Genomic DNA, 18,033 nt, shown 5'->3' with positions numbered 1-18,033 from the left:
GTTTGTATCCTTTGCCAACTTCTCTCTGTTTCCTCCACCCTTGGTGACCATGTTTCTACTCTTTTGTATTTTTAGATTCCAAAAATAAGTAATATCATGCAGTATTTGTTTTCCTTTGACTAATTTCACTTAGCATAATGCCTTTCTCATGAATGAATAATATTCCATTATCACATTTTCTTTATTCATTCACCTGTTGTGGACACTTAGGTTGTTTCTATGTCTTGACTACTGTGAATAATGCAATGAACATGGGCGTGCAGATATCTCTTCGGTATCTTGTTTGCAGTTCCTTTGGCTATATATCCAGAAGTGGGATTGATGGATCATATGGTATAGTTCCGTTTTTTATTTCTGAGGAATATCCATACTGTTTTTCATAGTGGCTGCTCCAGTTTACATTCCCATTAGCAGTGAATGAGGGTTCCTGTTTCTCCACATCCTCACTGACATTTGTTTTCTCTTGTCTTTTTGATGGTAGCCATTCTAACAGTGTATGAGATGATATCTCATTGTGGTTTTGATTGTATTTTTCTGATTGGTGGTGTTGAATATCTTTCCATGTACCTGTTGGCCATTTGTACATCTTCTTTGTAAAAAAAAAAATGTCTATTCAGTTCCTCTGCCCACTCTCAAATGGGATTATTTGTATTTTTGCTATTGAGTTGTATGAAGAATCACTTTTCAATATGCAGTAAGGCCAAAATTGACACCTCATTTAATCATAATCACGGATACAAGCGGACCCATGCCTGGGTCACTGTTTACTGACATTATACAAGTTAGTTCCTGTTTATCTTAAGGCACAAACTGTCCATGTTTATGATTCTGGGTTCCTTCAAGGCCTTTAGCCTATTTCCTCTCTGCTTCCCTCCCTTCCCATCCATCAAAACCCCCAAGACAAAAACCCTAGAAATACAGAAAGCATGCCCCACCCCCCACATATAAAAGAAGCCCCCACATACAAGTTTGCATTTTCTTTCTAAAATGATCGCTATGCTGAGGGTCTGACAAATGCTAGGCTTTGGAAGTTTACATAAAGGATGAAAGTAATGAGCCTGAAATATGGAGTATTCCCTGCCCCACCTCCATATCTCACTTGGTGACCCAGACTGATATGGAAGGGATCATGAGCTGTGACCAAGTTTCTCTGGATTGGACACATGGCTTCCTGCAGCTTTGGCATTGGTCCTTTGTGAGGGTCACAACTGGGGCGAGGGCACGGACAATGTGGAGGTGGCTGGAGTTGTCAGACACTTGTAGGCACCGTGGCCAACATGCTGTGTTAGGTTTAATAACAGCAAAGTGGAGTTCCGGAGTCACCATCGCTGGTGGGGGTCAGGCCAGTTGAAGGTGAGATGTACTTTGGTTCGTTTCCCCAGATATTTCTGGCATACCTGTGGGCAAGTCTTCACTGGAGGTCTGTTTCTCTAGGATTACTTTGCTCTCCAAAGAAGGCTCCAAAAGTTGATTGATGAAAGCTGGAAGACCCAGGTGAGTCCATTTGAATTGGCTGTTTCTTCAGTCTGCTAAGGTGTTTGAGTGTCCATTGTTTCCTGTTGGATGTGGTACAGCAGAAATAGCCCCAGATGAAGAGTCTAGGTCCGGACCTGGCTTTCTTACTAGGCATGTGACTTTGGGTAATTTTCATATATATATAATTTTCACTGGAGGATATTTTTTCCACTGATTTGTAGAGAGAGTGAGAGGGAGGGAGGAGGAGAAAGAGTGGATAGAGAGAAACATCTATGTGAGAGAGACACATTGATTGGTTGCTTCCAGCATGCACCTCGACTGGGGCCGGGATCAAACCTGCAACTCAGGTACCTGCCCTTGACTTGGGAATGGAACCTGCAACCCTTTGGTGCACAGGTCAATGCTCTAATTACTGAGAAACACTGGCCAGGGCTCATTTCAATATTTAAAAATGATTCTTCAAAATCATATTTACCTGTGAGATGGCCACACAAGTTAAAAAAAAAGCAACAAGATTAATTGCTTTTGGCTGAATTAGGTCGCAATCAGGTGGCAGTGCTGTCACCTGTTGCCCGGAGGCTGTGGTTATCTGTCAAGGACTGCCTTTCTGGAACACACTTGCTGAGTCAGCCCATTCATCTGTTAGATTATCACACTGTCTGAGTTAAAATACTACTGTGAGTTTTGCTACTACTACTGATAATGGTGTCTTTGGTGGTGAATCCCAAGGTGCCTTGGAGCTCTGATGATCTAGAAATTTCTAGGCAGGAGAGAGGAAGAAAAGGCTGCAAGGAGAACCTTCTTGACTAATTATCATCGTGTGAGGTGTCTAGTTATGAAGTAGGAAAGCTTGCCTCCAACAGTGCAACGTCTCTCTACTCCTGTGGGGTGCCTTCAACTGGTCGGCCTCCTTGTTCAAGTCATACAGATTGGCATGAAGATCTACCTCTCCCTCCCCCACCCCAACCCACGGACACCTACTTGCTTATCTGCCAGGTACTGAGGGGCTTCTTAAATAGTTTGTCTGAATGTACTTTGTGTAAACTGAGTATATCCAGAAGGACCAACAATTCCATAAATCTTCCCTGGGGACAGGTTGTCTGTGCAGATAACCTAAGCACTCAGTACAAATGTGTTGAAATAAATGATGTGAATGCAATTTGCCTTGTCAGTCAGAGCTAGTTACTTCTGCCTGAATCATTGGGAAGATTGATATTTAAAGGAGACTAGTCTGCCATGTTAGTTTATTAGCAAATCTATTCTTCATGGGGAATCTGGATAAAGAGTATAAAAAATACTGAAAAAGCAATGCTTATGACACCCAAGCCAAAAATTAAAAAAAATGTTCCCAGATCCACTCTGCTCTTTGGAAGTTTACTTTGATACTTACGAAATTCATTTTTGATTTTTAAAGAAGTGCAGTGTTTTCCACAATGCAAACAAAAGAAGAAAAGCAAGGGAAGAAGGAAGGAAAGAAGGATTCTGCCTCCCAGAAGTGGTGGTACCTCAGACATAGTTAATGAAATTCAAACAGAAGAATCCTACATAATAAAAGGGCAATATGCAAATTGACCAAACAGCAGAATGACCAGTCACTATGATGCACACTGACCACCAGAGGGCAGATGCTCAATGCAGGAGCTTCCCCGTGGTGGTCAGTGCTCTCCGACAGGGGGAACGCCGCATGCTTGGTGAGTGCAGCAGCAGTGTCTGGAGCCTCTCCCATCTCTGCAGCAGTTGGACATCCCCTGAGGAATCCCAGACCGCGAAAGGGCACAGGTCGGGCTGAGGGACAACTCTCCCTCCACCACCCCCACCCCTTGGGAGTACACGAGTGTCATGCACCGGGCCTCTAGTATAGTCATAAAAGTATGTGAGAAAAATGACAACTTACTTTTTCCTCTTAAAAAACACTTTAAAAATTCTGTGTGTTAAAATAGCACTAACTGTATTTGTAGGTAATGCTTTACTGACACTGGTATTTAAAACCATGTTATGAAGCAGCTTTTTAAAAGATATGTGACAGCAGCTAACTGAACACTTACCATGTTCTAGGCACCATGCTAAGCATTTTATATGCATTGTTGCATTTAATTCTCCAAGCCTATCTTTATGGCAGATACTGTTATTTTTTTATTTTTTATTTTTATTATTTTTAAAAAATATATTTTTTTGATTACTAGAGGCCTGGTGCATAAAATTTGTGCACTTGAGAGGGTCCCTCAGCCCGGCCTGTGCCTTCTCATAGTCCGGGAGTCCGGCGATCGATTGCCCCAAAGAGGTAGGCCTTGCCCACCCAGCCAGGGCTCCGTGATGGATCGCCCCCACAGAGGGAGGCCCAGGCTACCCACCGCAGTGCTGCCAGCCAAGTAGCCTGGCCCTCCCTCTTTGGGGTGATCATGGAGGCCCCCGATTGATTGATTGTCCCACTAGCCGGTGGCCTGGGCTTCCCTCTGCAGGGTGATCATGGGGCAATGGCTGTGTCCCTGACCAATCACATCGCACTCACCTTGGCTGGCCTGACGCCAATGGGTGTCATAGTATGGTGGTCCGGAAGGTCGTCCGGATGGTTGTTCTGCTGTTTGGTCATTCAGTAGATTTGCATATTATGCTTTTATTATTATAGATACTGATTTCAGAGAGGAACGGAGAGGGAGAGAGAGATAGAAACATCAATGATGAGAGAGAATCATTGATCAGCTGCCTCCTGCACACCTCCTACTGGGGATCAAGCCTGCAACCTGGGCACGTGCCCTGACCAGGAATCAAATTGTGACCTCCTGGTTCATAGGTCAACACTCAACCACTAAGCCATGCCGGCCAGGTGGTGCAGTTATTTTTATAGATCAGAAAGTGGAGGCTCAGCGGGGCTTCTGGCTTGTATATCTAGATAGCTGTAGAGCTAGAACCAGAATGTAGGTCTCTGTGATTCTGAAGACCGTGTTCTTAACCTGCAATCACTATTGTTCATTGCACAGGAATTAGCACTTCCTCATCAAAGCTCTTCTCTGACAGATTTTTTATAATCTGCTACACAAACTGTAACCCGCAGGTCCACCAGATTACCTTCTCCTGGAAGCAAAGCTGCCCTCACCTTTAGAAAGGAATGGGAGGATCTAAGGATTGAGAGGGCAACTGCAGAGACTCTGAGAGAGAGGACTGATTGAGAATTAGAAAAAGAATTGCCTTCTACTTATAAAGGGAATAAGTCCTGGAGACTCATGTACAGCCTGGTGACTAACGCTAATGGTACTGTATTGGTAATAAATTAGATCTTAAAAGCTCTCATCGCACACACACAATTTGTAACTGTGTGAGGTGATGGATGTTAACTAAACTTATGGTAATCAGTTTGCAATGTGTACATATATCAAATCATTATGTTATACACCTAAAATCAATGCTATGTTATAAAAAGGTATTGCCCACCACTCTTCTTGAGTTAGGAAGATAAGTGTACAAGTTCAGTAGTGGACTATTTTCAGCAAGTTAGCTCTTACTAGTTGTGTGACCTTGTCCAGATCTTTGTAATGACCCTGGCCACCGCCTTTGAACAGCTTGCTTCTACAGTTAACTACCCAATATTGTAGTTTCTGCTTTTCTTAACAACTTCTTCCTCTTTCTCTTCCTTTTCCCTTGTACATCCCATAGAAGAAAAGGAGAAAGAACAGTGGATAGAAAGTCTAGTAATAAGAAGCAAGTACTTCCTGCTATTTTATTTTTTTGAAGTGTAGATTTATTGGTGCCTTATAAAAGGAAAAGTCAAACATTTCTGAATTCCTTTTCAGGTTAGGAATTGATGGAAATATTTTGGATATTATGCATAACTAGTTGAATTCCTTTAGCATTCCTTAGCAATCAAAAAGTTTTATAGATGTCTCAGGAAGTTTTTTGGGAAGGTAATTCCTCATATGTATGACATGGAGCAGAAATTTGAACTAAGCTTAAGTAAGAATGTTTTAAAATTGAAATTCAAGCTAGTATCATGACATATGGTTTGCACATAAACAAATGATATACTTTTGAGACATTCCACTCTATTTTTTAAAACAAGTGGTTTAACAGCATCTGTTTTTGTTTAAAATTTTAAAATTATAAATAAAACACTTAGTAAAACAAACTCAGAAGTCCAAAAACCATAAAGGGGCAGAAATTAAAGACCTTAAGTCCTACCTCAGAGAGACAATCACTATTAACATTGCCTCCTAATCTTTTCTTTTTTCTATTCATGCTTTAGGTAGTTGCTATGATACAGGAGAGGCTTGGTTATGATAGGACAGCAAGCATCTCTAAATTTCTATTTTGTAAAACTACAGAGATTTTTTTTGCTCCATGTCCATTGTAGATCTGCTGGAAACCTTGCACGCATGGTGTGTCTTCAGTCAGAGCGACCACTGCCTGGAGCACTGCTGCTGACTATGGGTGGGAAGAGTTCTCCAAGTGGCCATACTAGAGATTGAAGGCCCAGCCAGGAAATAACACACGCTATTACTTCTTCTCACAAATTAATGGCAATAACTGACCACATGGCCTTACCAACCACAGAGCACCGTCATATCATGTAGGTTTTAATACAATACCATTATTATTAAATGATGCTTCTAAAGCCTAGTTCGAGTAGTATGAAACTCCTAAAATGACACTGCTTTTCGAATTAGTCTATAGTACATAGACTTTCAACTAATTCCCATGGGATTGCCATGGGAATTTATTTGTGTTGGCCATATTAATTATATATACTTGATGTTCAAAATAATGTGTCCCTCCCCCTGCGCCTTCCACAGGCTGAGAGAACCACTAGCTTAATACTCTTGTACTCTAGTGACTTAATTTGACTGCTGAGTTTGGAAAGAGAAATTAGGTAACATAGCATAGGTCTTCTCTCTTTCCTCTTGAGAGGGAGCTGTCCACAGGAAGCACAATCTTCCTTCGCCCATGCTATTGGGGCCATCTGCATGGGCCCAGTTGGGGCGACCAGTTGTCCGCATTGCTCAGGCTGAGGGGTTTCCTCCAATGGGAGGCTTTCAGTGCTAGAACCATGAGAGTGTTTTTCCATGACCAGCTAGTCAAACCTGGGTAACTTTGGGATCCAGGACTAGGAAGCCCATTGTTCCATGTATGTCACTGTCACGTTTATCAGTAATAGCAGCCATAAAGCTGATAGTTTAGTCTCCTATCAAAGACAGGCTTTTGTCTCATTTCTCAGTTGGACCAGAAGCCGGACACGTGAGAGAGATGCTGCTAACGAACCTGTTCTACCTGAACGCTGGGCCAGCACTGTCCCCACTTGCCCTGACCCCGTAGCCTGACCATGGACTGACTTGGCAGCCTCCCCAAATAATGAACCCAGATCTGAAGTTGCACTTCTCCAAGATAAACATCCCCATGGGACTAATAAGCTTGATCTCATTGAGGTCTAAGACCAGAGTTTATTTATCTATTTGGCTTCTGTGGTGTAATTTTTGCAAAGCCCAGCGATGTTTAGAGAACCGGACTCATGGTGATTAAGGGAGGGTCAGATCAAAGTAGGGCGAGATGAGCAGGGGGAGACCATGAGTGAGGGAGGGCGAGAAGGAGGACAGTGCTGGGGCCGCTCCGTCACCCTGAGGAGGGCCCGGGTCAGGCAGACCAGAGAGCACTTTTGGATTCCTTAGTGTAGGGGTCGCAGAGGCAGTGACTGGCTTCACTTCAAACATGGAGAAGCCAGGGAAGCAGCCAGTACGCCTAGAGATTGACTCTGGCTTCTCAGACAGAAACATCGCCACAATATGCTGCCTCCTTTTACTTTTCATACTTTGCCAAATATTTCAGTTAAAGCTGTGATAAAAAGAAACAAAATCTCCTTCAAACATTTAAGTAGCTTCCAAATGTTTCATTTGCATAAACTTTTCTGCTGTGCATATTTGCATATCTGTCATTTGCACAAAGATAGTCTCTTAAATATTTTTAAGATCTATTGTGGCTGGTATTCAGCTGGTTTTTAATGTATTCATGCCATGGTGACATGCACAATGTTTAACAACTGGCATAGCACAGGCCCTGGCCAGTCAGAACAAATAGTAGGTTGCTAGGCTAATTCCCCACACAGCTCACCCTCAGCCCCATCTCTGAGTCTTGCTCACGTCCTTTCTAGGTCTGCAGTGTCCTCCCAAATCCTTCAAGGTGAAGTCCATGTCCTCCTTGTCCAAGAAGCTGTGCCCTCATTGGTTCCTCTCTCCTTGAGTTCCTACAGCACCTACAATTTGAGTGATATAAGCTTACCATGCCCGGTGTTGTTTTTCTCTCATTTCATGCATGTTGATCAACTCTATTCAATTACTCCAAAAGGTCAAGAACCAATCCCTAGCCTTCTCCTAAACCCCAGAGCACTGGCATAAAGCTGAACAAATACTGATCCTGGTGTTCATGCAGTGTGGTCATTTTTAAGCCAGCCCTGTATATATGTGAATTGTCTTGTTAGTACTTCTCTGCAGGTAAGTCCCAAATTCTCTAATACTTCAGTGTTCTTTGCAACTCTAAGCGTCCACACCTTTTATTTTTTCTGCTTTTTGTATAGTATTTCTCAAAGAGTGGTGTCCTGGGGAGCTTGTTAAAAACACAGACTTCTGGGCCTTCCTCCAGGGTCCCTTGGGGTGGGGCTCAGGTGTTCCCTTTTTAAAGGGCTTCTGAGATTATTCTGATGCAACTCACCTGGCTTTCTCAGTTTCTAAACACACATTATACTGTAACTAGTGGCCCAGTGCATGAATTCATGCACATTAAAAGGAAATTAATTAGAAGAAACACTTTAATATCACTATTTGCCCTTTCTCTATAATAGAAGTGTCAGAGATGAAAGAAAATTAGTAAAATGTACGTGAAAATAATATATAAATTAATTAATAAAAACAATAACAACATGATATAACAACGAATATTTTCCATGACATTTTTACTGTCAGAATCTTTGTTTATCATTCATTTTTTGCCAAGTATTCTGGAAAATTTATATCATTTGGACAAACTTTGCCTTTGTTACAACATCGAGTAAATTTTCCATCAGATGGTTTTTCATTGAAGAAATTTAGGGATAGGCAAAATTGACGTGTAACAGTCATTCCACCACAACTGTGTTCGATAATTGTATCCTCATTTAACTCATTTTCGCTATGAAGGCAATTTCTACCAGTATTGGTAGTACACTGTTATTCAGACATACTCTGTCAACGATGTCTCTTTATTTCAGCTTCAGAGGTACGTTGTGCCAATAGTTCTTCAGACATATTCTGTTGACAATTTCAGCTTCAGAATGTCAACAAAAACAACGTGATGTCATTACCTGGTGCCAGAGCCATCATTTTCAGCCTGGGCTGGGCTGTGAGCTGCATTTTGGACTGGCTGCAATTTGGTGGGCTGTCACTCTGGGGTGGTGGCGGGGCCTGTGTCCCACTTGGGGGGAGCCGAGTGTTGCTTTGTCAGCACCAGGTTCATGGTGTGTTTCTTGGTGTGGGTCACCACTGCTCCTGTGTTGAGCCTCTGCCCCCTGGTGGTCAGTGCACGTCATAGTGATTGGTCGGAAGGTGGGAAGGACACTTAACATATTAGCCTTTTATATACCAGTATATAGATGTGCCTGTTTACCTCCTGCTTCTCCCCCACCTTTCATTTTAAAATTTGCTGTCCTAAAGGTGGGCCCTTATTATGATTGTTTGGCATTTTGAGACCATCGACTTCAACATCCTCTGGTCCATTGCCTTTTCCTCGCCTCCGATGCCATCAGGTTTGCTGCGAGTAAATACAAGCCTTTCCAAAGAGAAGCACACGGTCTTGGATCTCACTTTCTTGTCTTCAGAAGAGGCATGTGAGGCTTTATGGATTAAAAAAAAAAAGAAGAAGAAAGAAAAAATTTCAGTCTCTCTTTGTGGTGGGAAGGTGCAAATGAGGTGCTATATGATGCTGTCAGGAACACAAAAGGCAGGCCTGTTTTTCTCTTCCAGGCCAGTTTCATAGTCAATGACTTTCTGTTCAGATTTAGTCTCCTTTAGGCAAAGACTGTCCTGGAGCTGGTGGTTTCTGTAGGCACTGGGTTTTTAAAAGCAGGTTTTAGGATCTTCCAGCAGTTTGTGGGGCTGGAGGAGTATTGGCTACGTGCGCCAGCGAGCATGCACTCAGACGTGGAAAATGCCCACTGTGTCTTCCAAAGTGGGTTCCCCATAGGCCTGTGGAAGTGTTTTGGCCAGGGCCCTCTACAGATATGAAGCTAGAGACAACCATACTTCCATCGACAAGTAGTTAGAATACCATTCATAGGTCGTTAGCTTTATACTAGCGCTCTGGGTTAGGAGAAAGCTAGGTTCTTGACCTTTTGTGTAACTGAGGAGAATCAATCAGCGCGCATGAAATGAGAGAAAAGCAACACGGGGCAGCGTGAGCTTATATCACTCAAAGGCCAGAGGAGCCATTGAGGACTGGAGTGGCAGGGCAGCTTCTTGGAGAAGATGGACATGGACTTCACCTTGAAGGATTTGGGAGGACACTGCAGACCCAGGAAGGACACGAGCAACTCTCAGGGGTGGGGCTGAGGGTGGCCTATGTGGGAATTAGCCTAGCAATAGCCAGGGCTCAGTCTGGGACCTGTGTGGTGGGGACAGGCTAAGAAGGCCCCTGAAAGGCAGGCAGAGAAGCTAAAAACAAAACAAAACAAAACAAAACAGGAAATAGGGGTAGTCAGTGTTTCTGAATGGGGGAAATGACATGTTTAAAGGAAACTTCTTGTGGTTTTCTGGAAATGACTTTATAACCCAGGATTTTATTGTAGTTCAACAATTTAGCAATTACCTTGCTGATCTCTGAGGAGCTACAATTTGACTCTGAGCTGCTTCTTCCTCTTAGATTTGTTTTTTTCTGATTTATAAGGCGATGATGATTTTTTGTAGCCCCCTTGTGTTTGGGCATCAGCCAATCAGAAAGTATGAGGCTTTGTGTTGGATTAGGCTCCCGAGTCATCCCTTGGGCCTAGGGGTTAAGCTTTTACTTACTGGATCATGGGAAGTGTGGGTGATCCTGGGCAGGTTCGGGGAGGGCAGAGAAGTGGCTTTTTTAAAAACAAACCATTTGTAAAATATTTAAATATCTTTTTTGTTGTTGTTGTTGGTTTGTTAGTCTTCACCTCAGGATATTTTCCCCATTGAATTTTTAGAGAGATTGGAGGGAGGGAAGAGGAAGGGGGCGGGGAGTGTGAGAGAGAGAGAGGGAGAGAGAGAGATCTCTGTGAGAGAGAAATATTGATTGGTTGCCTCCTATATGTGGCCAGGGCAGGAATCCTGCAACTGAGGTACATTCCCTTGATCAGGAATCAAACCCTCCACCCTCTGGTGCTCTGGCTGACTCGCTAACCACTTAGCACACCTGTCTGGCCAAAATGTCTTTTTTAAAAAAAATATATTTTATTGATTTTACAGAGAGGAAGGGAGAGGGATAGAGAGTTAGAAACATCAATGAGAGAGAAACATCGATCAGCTGCCTCTTGCACACCTCCTACTGGGGATGTGCCTGCAATCAAGGTACATGCCCTTGACCGGAATCGAACCTGGGACCCTTCAGTCTGCAGGCCAACGCTCTATCCACTGAGCCAACCCAGTTAGGGCAAGGGCAAAATATCTTAACAGCTAGTGCCACTACATCAGAGAGGACTGACTAGATATCAGCTTCTCATTCATATTTAGTGTTTGGTGATAAGTTTTCTTCATTCACAGTTGAAAGTAGACAACAGAGAAACAAAATGCTATGTTCTACATCAAACAAACAAGAAGTAGTGCTGGATTGGATTTTATCCCTTGGTTGATAGCTTCTGTGTTACCTTGGTAAGAGATTTCCTGAATTTTAAGCCTTTTTCAGGAAAAAGTTGAGTGGGAATGGGGGACAGGAGCAGAGAAGGCTAGAAGAAGCCAGCATTTGATAGCGTAACTACTAGTAAATGTTCTCACGCATAACTCAGTGCAAAGCTGGGGAGCCTTGGATGCTGGGAGCCAGTCCCTGGGGAGGGGTTTGTGCTGGTGAGGACCTCTGTCTCAGCACCTTATTGTGGAGTAATGAGTGAGTCAGAGACAAGGGCCTGATGGAAGAGCTGAGAGACTCCAGCTCCAGCTCCAGCTCTCCCATGGACCAGGCCCATCTATCTTTCTGGGACTCATTTCTTTGCTTCTGAAATGGAGACAACTATCCCTGCACTCCACTGGCTTCAGGATCTGATGAGATGGTGCCTGTGTGTCCCGTGAGCATGAAAACTTCATGCAAAAAGAAGCATTTGGTGTCTTCCCTCTAACTGGCATGGTAACCTTCTTTGTGTTTTCTAGATAACCATAGTCCAGATGATTAACTTTCAGTCATCAGAGTTGCCTGTTGTTTTTTTTCTCAAGTGGGTCTTTCCTCCATGTAAGAGCAGTTGAAGTGGTGTGTGTGCACTCGATTGCTAGACTGTTTCCTATGGGGCTAGTGGACTTTTGCAGGGTAGGGGGCTCTGAGGCCTGGGGTGGCTTCGTAGACAGTTTTCACCAGTCAGATCCTGTGATCCAATGTGCCCTGGGGTCTGGAAAGCATGGGTATTTGGGAAAATAGACTATTGACCATGAAAGTCCTTGAGCATCTGACCACTGACAACAAGCTTAACTTTCTCCCAGTAAAATGGTCCCCTACCACCTGGGCAATCCAGAAGGTGGGGTGGATGTTGGCTGGGCCTTTTACCAGGGCAGAGTCATCAAGCAGTCAGAACATCCTCCTGTCCAAGGGCCAGATATGACCAGGGGTCTGGATTGTAGTGACTTCAGTTTTCTTTGCTCTTCTAATCATTTCCAGGCAGCCCTCTTCCTGACATGAGAAATATGGCCTCTGTTTATGGAACTTATGTGCAAACTTAGACTTTGGGGTCCTTGTGCACTCATTAGGGGAAGGTCTGGTTGATGACACTGACCAAGGATCTATATGAATGCTAAGAGGAATTTGGATTGGGGACTAGAACATCCCTGTTCAAGTTCTAGCTGCAATATCCAGTGGCTATCAACATCAGGCAAGCCTAGCTGGCCATGCAAAAGTTTATGAGCTATAAGTTTCTTGTCTTAATGAGAGTGATAATCTTTGTTGTGGTTAATCCTCACTAGAGGATATTTTTTTTCATTGATTTTTTTTTAGAAAGGGTGGAAGGGATGGGGAGAGACAGAGAGAGAAACATTGATGTGAGAGAGACACATTGGTTGGTTGCCTCCTGCATGTGCCCTGACTGGGCCTGGGGATCAAGCCTGTAACCTAGGTACACACCCTTGACCAGAATCAAACCCACGATCCTTAGTCTTAGAGCTAACATGCTAACCATTGAGATAAACCAACTTGGATGAGAATGATAATGTTTGTCCACCCCATACCTGTCCCCAAGGTTTGTTGGAAAGATTAGGTGAGATACTGGATGCTTGAGGAAGCATTTTAAATCATAAAGAGTGGTATAATGTAAGGTTTTGCGACATAACAGGAACATTTGGGGAAAGGGGGAGCACTGACCCCTCATATACTGCTATTGTGAAACTTTAGGGATATTGTCTGGGTCCCTAAGGTACAATGGGGTCAGCTTGACTGTCCTGCAAACCTGTGGGAACCTGGGAGTTATTCATGTTGCCAGGCAGCTTATTCCTTTTATTCTTTGCAGGCTGGCCTCATTGGTGTGCAAATGTTTCTTTAGGGGCCTGTGTGATGGGGTGGTGGTGCGAAAGCAGTGTAGATACAGCCGGGTGAATGAGCTGTTCCTGTTCCAGGCTAGAGATAGGTGACAGCTGAAAGCTTTTAAGGAAGGGGAGCTGGCCAGTGTGTTAAGACCCACAGGGCATACCTGCCCTAATCCCATTTCCAGGGAAGGTAAAATTGCTCCACTCCAGAACGAGCCGGAGAAGAATTGTCCCCTGGGTTGCTTCAGAGTTGTGTCTCAATTGGCATTTTGTTTTATGTGCTAGATTGGGCCAAAATAGACTCTACCAAGTCCCTTTTCCTTTGTGTGCTTGAAAGGATATGAAATCGATGTTTGGGCCTATTAACACTCATTCATCATGGGCCATTGGCAAGAATTTTTATCCCAGAGTGACTTCCTGCCTGGGGATGAGGCCTGTCCAAGGCAGTGGGCTTCACCCCTTGCTCTGCTCTTGTCTTGCTCTGTGACCTGGGCTAATCTCCATGCCCTTTCTGTTACCTTTGGCTTTAAAAGATAACGTCCGTTTAATTTTAAAAGCAAAAACTAAACAAACCCCCAAACCCACTAATCTTCCAAAACAGAAAAAAAAAAATCTGCCTTTTGAAAAGAGGAAATTGCTTTTTATTAGGTGTAAAGACCAACAAAAAAGCGCCCAACATCTCCAAAGGCCCGGGAGTTGCCATGAACCGCTGACCCCATTCTGCTAGGTTGGCAAACAGTCTCCCCAAGCCTGCCATCCAAGCAAAACATTGAGCCTGACTTGTGCCACAAACAGCCTTGCCTCATATCACATGGAGAGATGTTTCCATATCCTCCCAGGGGTGCCAGTATAGTCTTGGTACATGTCCTTTGTAAGGGACATTCATTGATAGATTCATAAAATATGCAAGCTTGAATCTTGAGGAACTTAGTGTCATTATATCATTTGAGAAATGAAGAAATTGCAGCTCAGAAAGGGAGTTGTGTGCCAAAGTCACAAGGGGGTTGATGGAAGAGCTGGGACTGGGACCGCATTGCTGATTAAATATTCCATGTGCTCCTCTACATTTCCCAGTGCTCGGGTTGGGGCTAGATGACTAGGTCTGGCCAATGGGTTCTCAGCAGAAATGAACAAATGTTGACATGAAGCAAATGCGTGTTGTGTTAAGTCACTGAGACTTTGGAGGCGTTTCATTATTAAGGCATAACCTGACTTACTCAGATCTACACACAAACCAACTTTGCAAAGCATCCCAGGAAAGCTGACTCTTTGAAGGTGGTGGAATATCTCACCCAAAGGGTGGTGTCTTTTATTGACTGGGAGACAGTATAATACAGCAGTTTTATGACAACCTTTACTTTCTATAGGCATGAGGGTGTATCTCTCAGACCCACTACTAATTATCTGTGTGATTTTGGGGCAATTTACTTAACCTTTTGTGCTTCAGTTCCTTATCTACCAAGTGGGAAATTAATATTGACTCTACTACTGACTTGTTGGGCAGATTAGATAACATATGGAAAACCCTCGCCCTGCCGGTGTAGCTCAGTGGTTGAGCATTGACCTATGAACCAGGAGGTCATGCCTGGGTTGTGGGCTCGATCCCCAGAAGGGGGCATGCAAGAGGCAGCTGATCAATTTTTCTCTTTCATCATTGATGTCTCTATTTCTCTCTCCCTCTCCTTTCCTCTCTGAAATCAATAACAATATATTTTTTTAAAAAGGAAAGCCCTTTTCATAGTGCCGACTGTAGAGTCGGCATTTAATACATGTTAGCTCATGTTATTTACTGAACATGTGCATTCTGTAAAAGGCACTGGACTGGGCTCTTCAGATGCTTTCAGAATGACCTGACCTGAATCCTTTTCATGAATCACCACTCAGAAGTCCAACAGCTAGATGCATATCACGTAAGACAAAACCCAGGCTACAGACATGGGAAATATGGGCCCTCTGGGTCGGGAGCCCCAGGTTCTGACAGACATGGAAAATATGGGCCCTCTGGGTCGGGAGCCCCAGGTTCTGACAGACATGGGAAATATGGGCCCTCTGGGTCGGGAGCCCCAGGCTCTGACCTCCTTCTGTGGCATCGCCACCTCAGTCTCTCGGATGGTGTTGGAGTATGTCTCACAGAGGAACCGATTCACAAATGTTTGTGTTGAGAAAAAGATTGGCCTTTGAACTTAGGTTGTATAACAACCAATATAAGTAGAAGTTTTCAAAATACCTAAGGGCTATGGTTGACATTAAGAAAAAAAAATCTTACAAGGGAAAAATAATAAAGTCTGGTTCCAAATAAATGGATCATATACCCTGGTTCTACTAAATGCCTAGATATATATTTATTTATTAGAAAACAGCAACTCCTCTACTACTGTGAGGCTGGCGTTGGCCTGGGAGTGGGGGCAGGTGGGTAAGGCTTAGCCTCGCCAGTTCTGGATACCTTACGTGTCACTTGGGAACAGCCTGCATGCCGTCTTCTAGCACTGCCCCTGAATGCCTCCTAAGAGCCCTGACTTTTAATGTTAGTTATTCTCTACAGACTGAAAGGGAAGGAAAAAATCAAAACTTCATCAAATAATCCCTGGGCTGTAATTTCTAGAGCAAAGATTGTGACCACCAGAGCACTTCCCTTTGTTTCTCTCATGTTCTATCACAAACTTAAAAGCAGCTCAAAAACAAGGACTGCCTTTTCAGCTTTTGCATGTGGGATAATTTTTTAAATAGCAAAGGCTGGCTGTGACCAATGACCCACGCGGGTTAATTCCTCCCCTCACTCCCCAGCGTTATCCTCTGTCATGGGAACCAACTTGTCAACAATATTCACCACCTGGGCATTTCCACCAGGTAAAAACAACCTATCGATGAGATGAGCTTTGCATGTATTTTTCTGTCTCAGTTTCTTTCTGAGAGGTTATTTTAAAAAATATATATAAAAAATTACTACCCTGCTTTGGAGGTTGTTAGAAGAGAAGTCTGAGATGGGGAAAGTGTCATAAAAATTTTAAAAATAGTGCTTTCCACTTTTCAGAACACTCTCACTTTCACGGTGTCATTTGATTTTCCTAGCATCTCTGTGAGGGGTGTTGAGTAGACATTTTTAATCCTGATTTTCCAGACAGAGGAACTGAAGCATGGATTGCCTCAGGAACACAGGAAATCAAGTGCAAAGTCAGGACCTAACCTAATGCAATGTGTGCAAGTGATAACAGGGAACAAATAGTTCATGGTAGAACCTCCGGAGACCTGGGGTTGATTTCTTCTCTGCCATTGATTAGGAATGTGATCTTTAACAAATCACTTAAAATTCTTGAGCCTCAATTCACCTCGTTTACACAGTGATGGGACTAGATTTCAGACTTCTCTGGCTCACTTCCGTACACCGAAAGGTCATGGCTTTCATTCCCAGTCAGGGCACAAAGCTAGGTTTCTGGTTCGGTCCCTGGTACGAGAGGCAACCGATCGATGTTTCTCTCTCACATTAATGTTCCTCTCTCTTTCTCTCTCTTTCCCTTCTTCTCTCTAAAATTAATCAATATATCCTTGGGTGAAGATTAAAAAAATAAATTTAAGTTAATTCAAATTAAATAAAAAATTTAAATTCCCATTTTTAGTTGCAGCAATCATATCTCAAGTGCTCAGTAACCACATCGGGTGCGTGGCTACCATGTTGAACAGTGCAATTAAAAACATGTTGATCATTGCAGAAAGTCCTATTGGACAGCGTGGTCCAGGCTGTCTGGTTTCAAACACTGGCTTCTCCATCTTGCTGTGTGATTTTGGTGTCTCAGTTCCTTCATTTACAAAGTGGAGAAAATAATAGTACCTACCTACAAGATTGTTGAGGTTCAAATAAGATAAGCCATGTAAAGTGAGTGGCAGAGAATAGAACTCAATGTTAGCTGTAGCAGCAACAACAGCCTGTAGACACTGGCCGGGTAGCTCCTTTGGTTAAGAGTGTCCTCCCAATACACGAAGGTTTTGGGTTTGCTCCTCGGTCAGGGCACATACAAGAATCAACGAATGAATGCATAAATAAGTGGAACAACAAATTGATGTGTTTTTTTTTCTCTCTCTCCCTTTCTTTCTCTCTCTCTCTCTCTCTCTCTCTCTCTCTCTCTCTCTCTCTCTCTCAAATAAATCAATACATGAAAGTTAAAAACAACAACAACCTATATTGGCCCTATTGTATCGGAATCCTCTCTCCCCGCCACAAAGGATGGCTCTAGTGCCAAACACTAAATATCCTCTCAATATGTACTTTGTTAGGCGTTCAGAGTGTTAACTCCTGAGAGAACTGGGAGCTCAGTTGAAAGGGAGTTAGAGGGTTACTGGGCACAGCCGGTTCTGTTGAGTCAAGACTGAGTTTTTCTCTGTGTACGTGCAGTCACTTGGATCTTCTGTTGAACCAGAGGACATTCTGATGCTTTCACCTTTTCTAAAAGGACAGAAATTTCCCTGATTGTGGGCTTTCAGCCAAGGGTGAGCACATATTGACCCTCTCCGGTTCTCTCTCTCTTTTTGTTCCCACACTGAAAGCATATTCCTTCTGAAGAGGAAGTTTGTTTTTCGTGTCCTGGAAATGTCAGGCTCCCCAGAGGGCTGCAGGGTGGACCTCTCTCAGTCAAATGTCTCTTCCTCTGATGCAGTGGGTGACCCCCCTGTTTTCTTGAATGACATCAGCTGAGCCGTAATCAAAGTGCTCACTCCTGACTCACCATGCACTGTGGAGAATTGACTTCCAGCGTAGCAGGGTGGGGGTGAGATGGAGGAAATGGCCGTTGGCATGTGAATGACTTTTTGACTTTTGACTCAGACATTATAATTGTGGTCAGGCCCAGCATTCCCCTGCTTTCTCAGAGCATCT

This window comes from Myotis nattereri (assembly GCF_964212035.1).
Source record: "Myotis nattereri genome assembly, chromosome: 5".
NCBI lineage: Eukaryota > Metazoa > Chordata > Mammalia > Chiroptera > Vespertilionidae > Myotis > Myotis nattereri.
The sequence above is the reverse complement of the archived record's forward strand: the minus strand, read 5'-3'. Positions refer to the sequence as shown.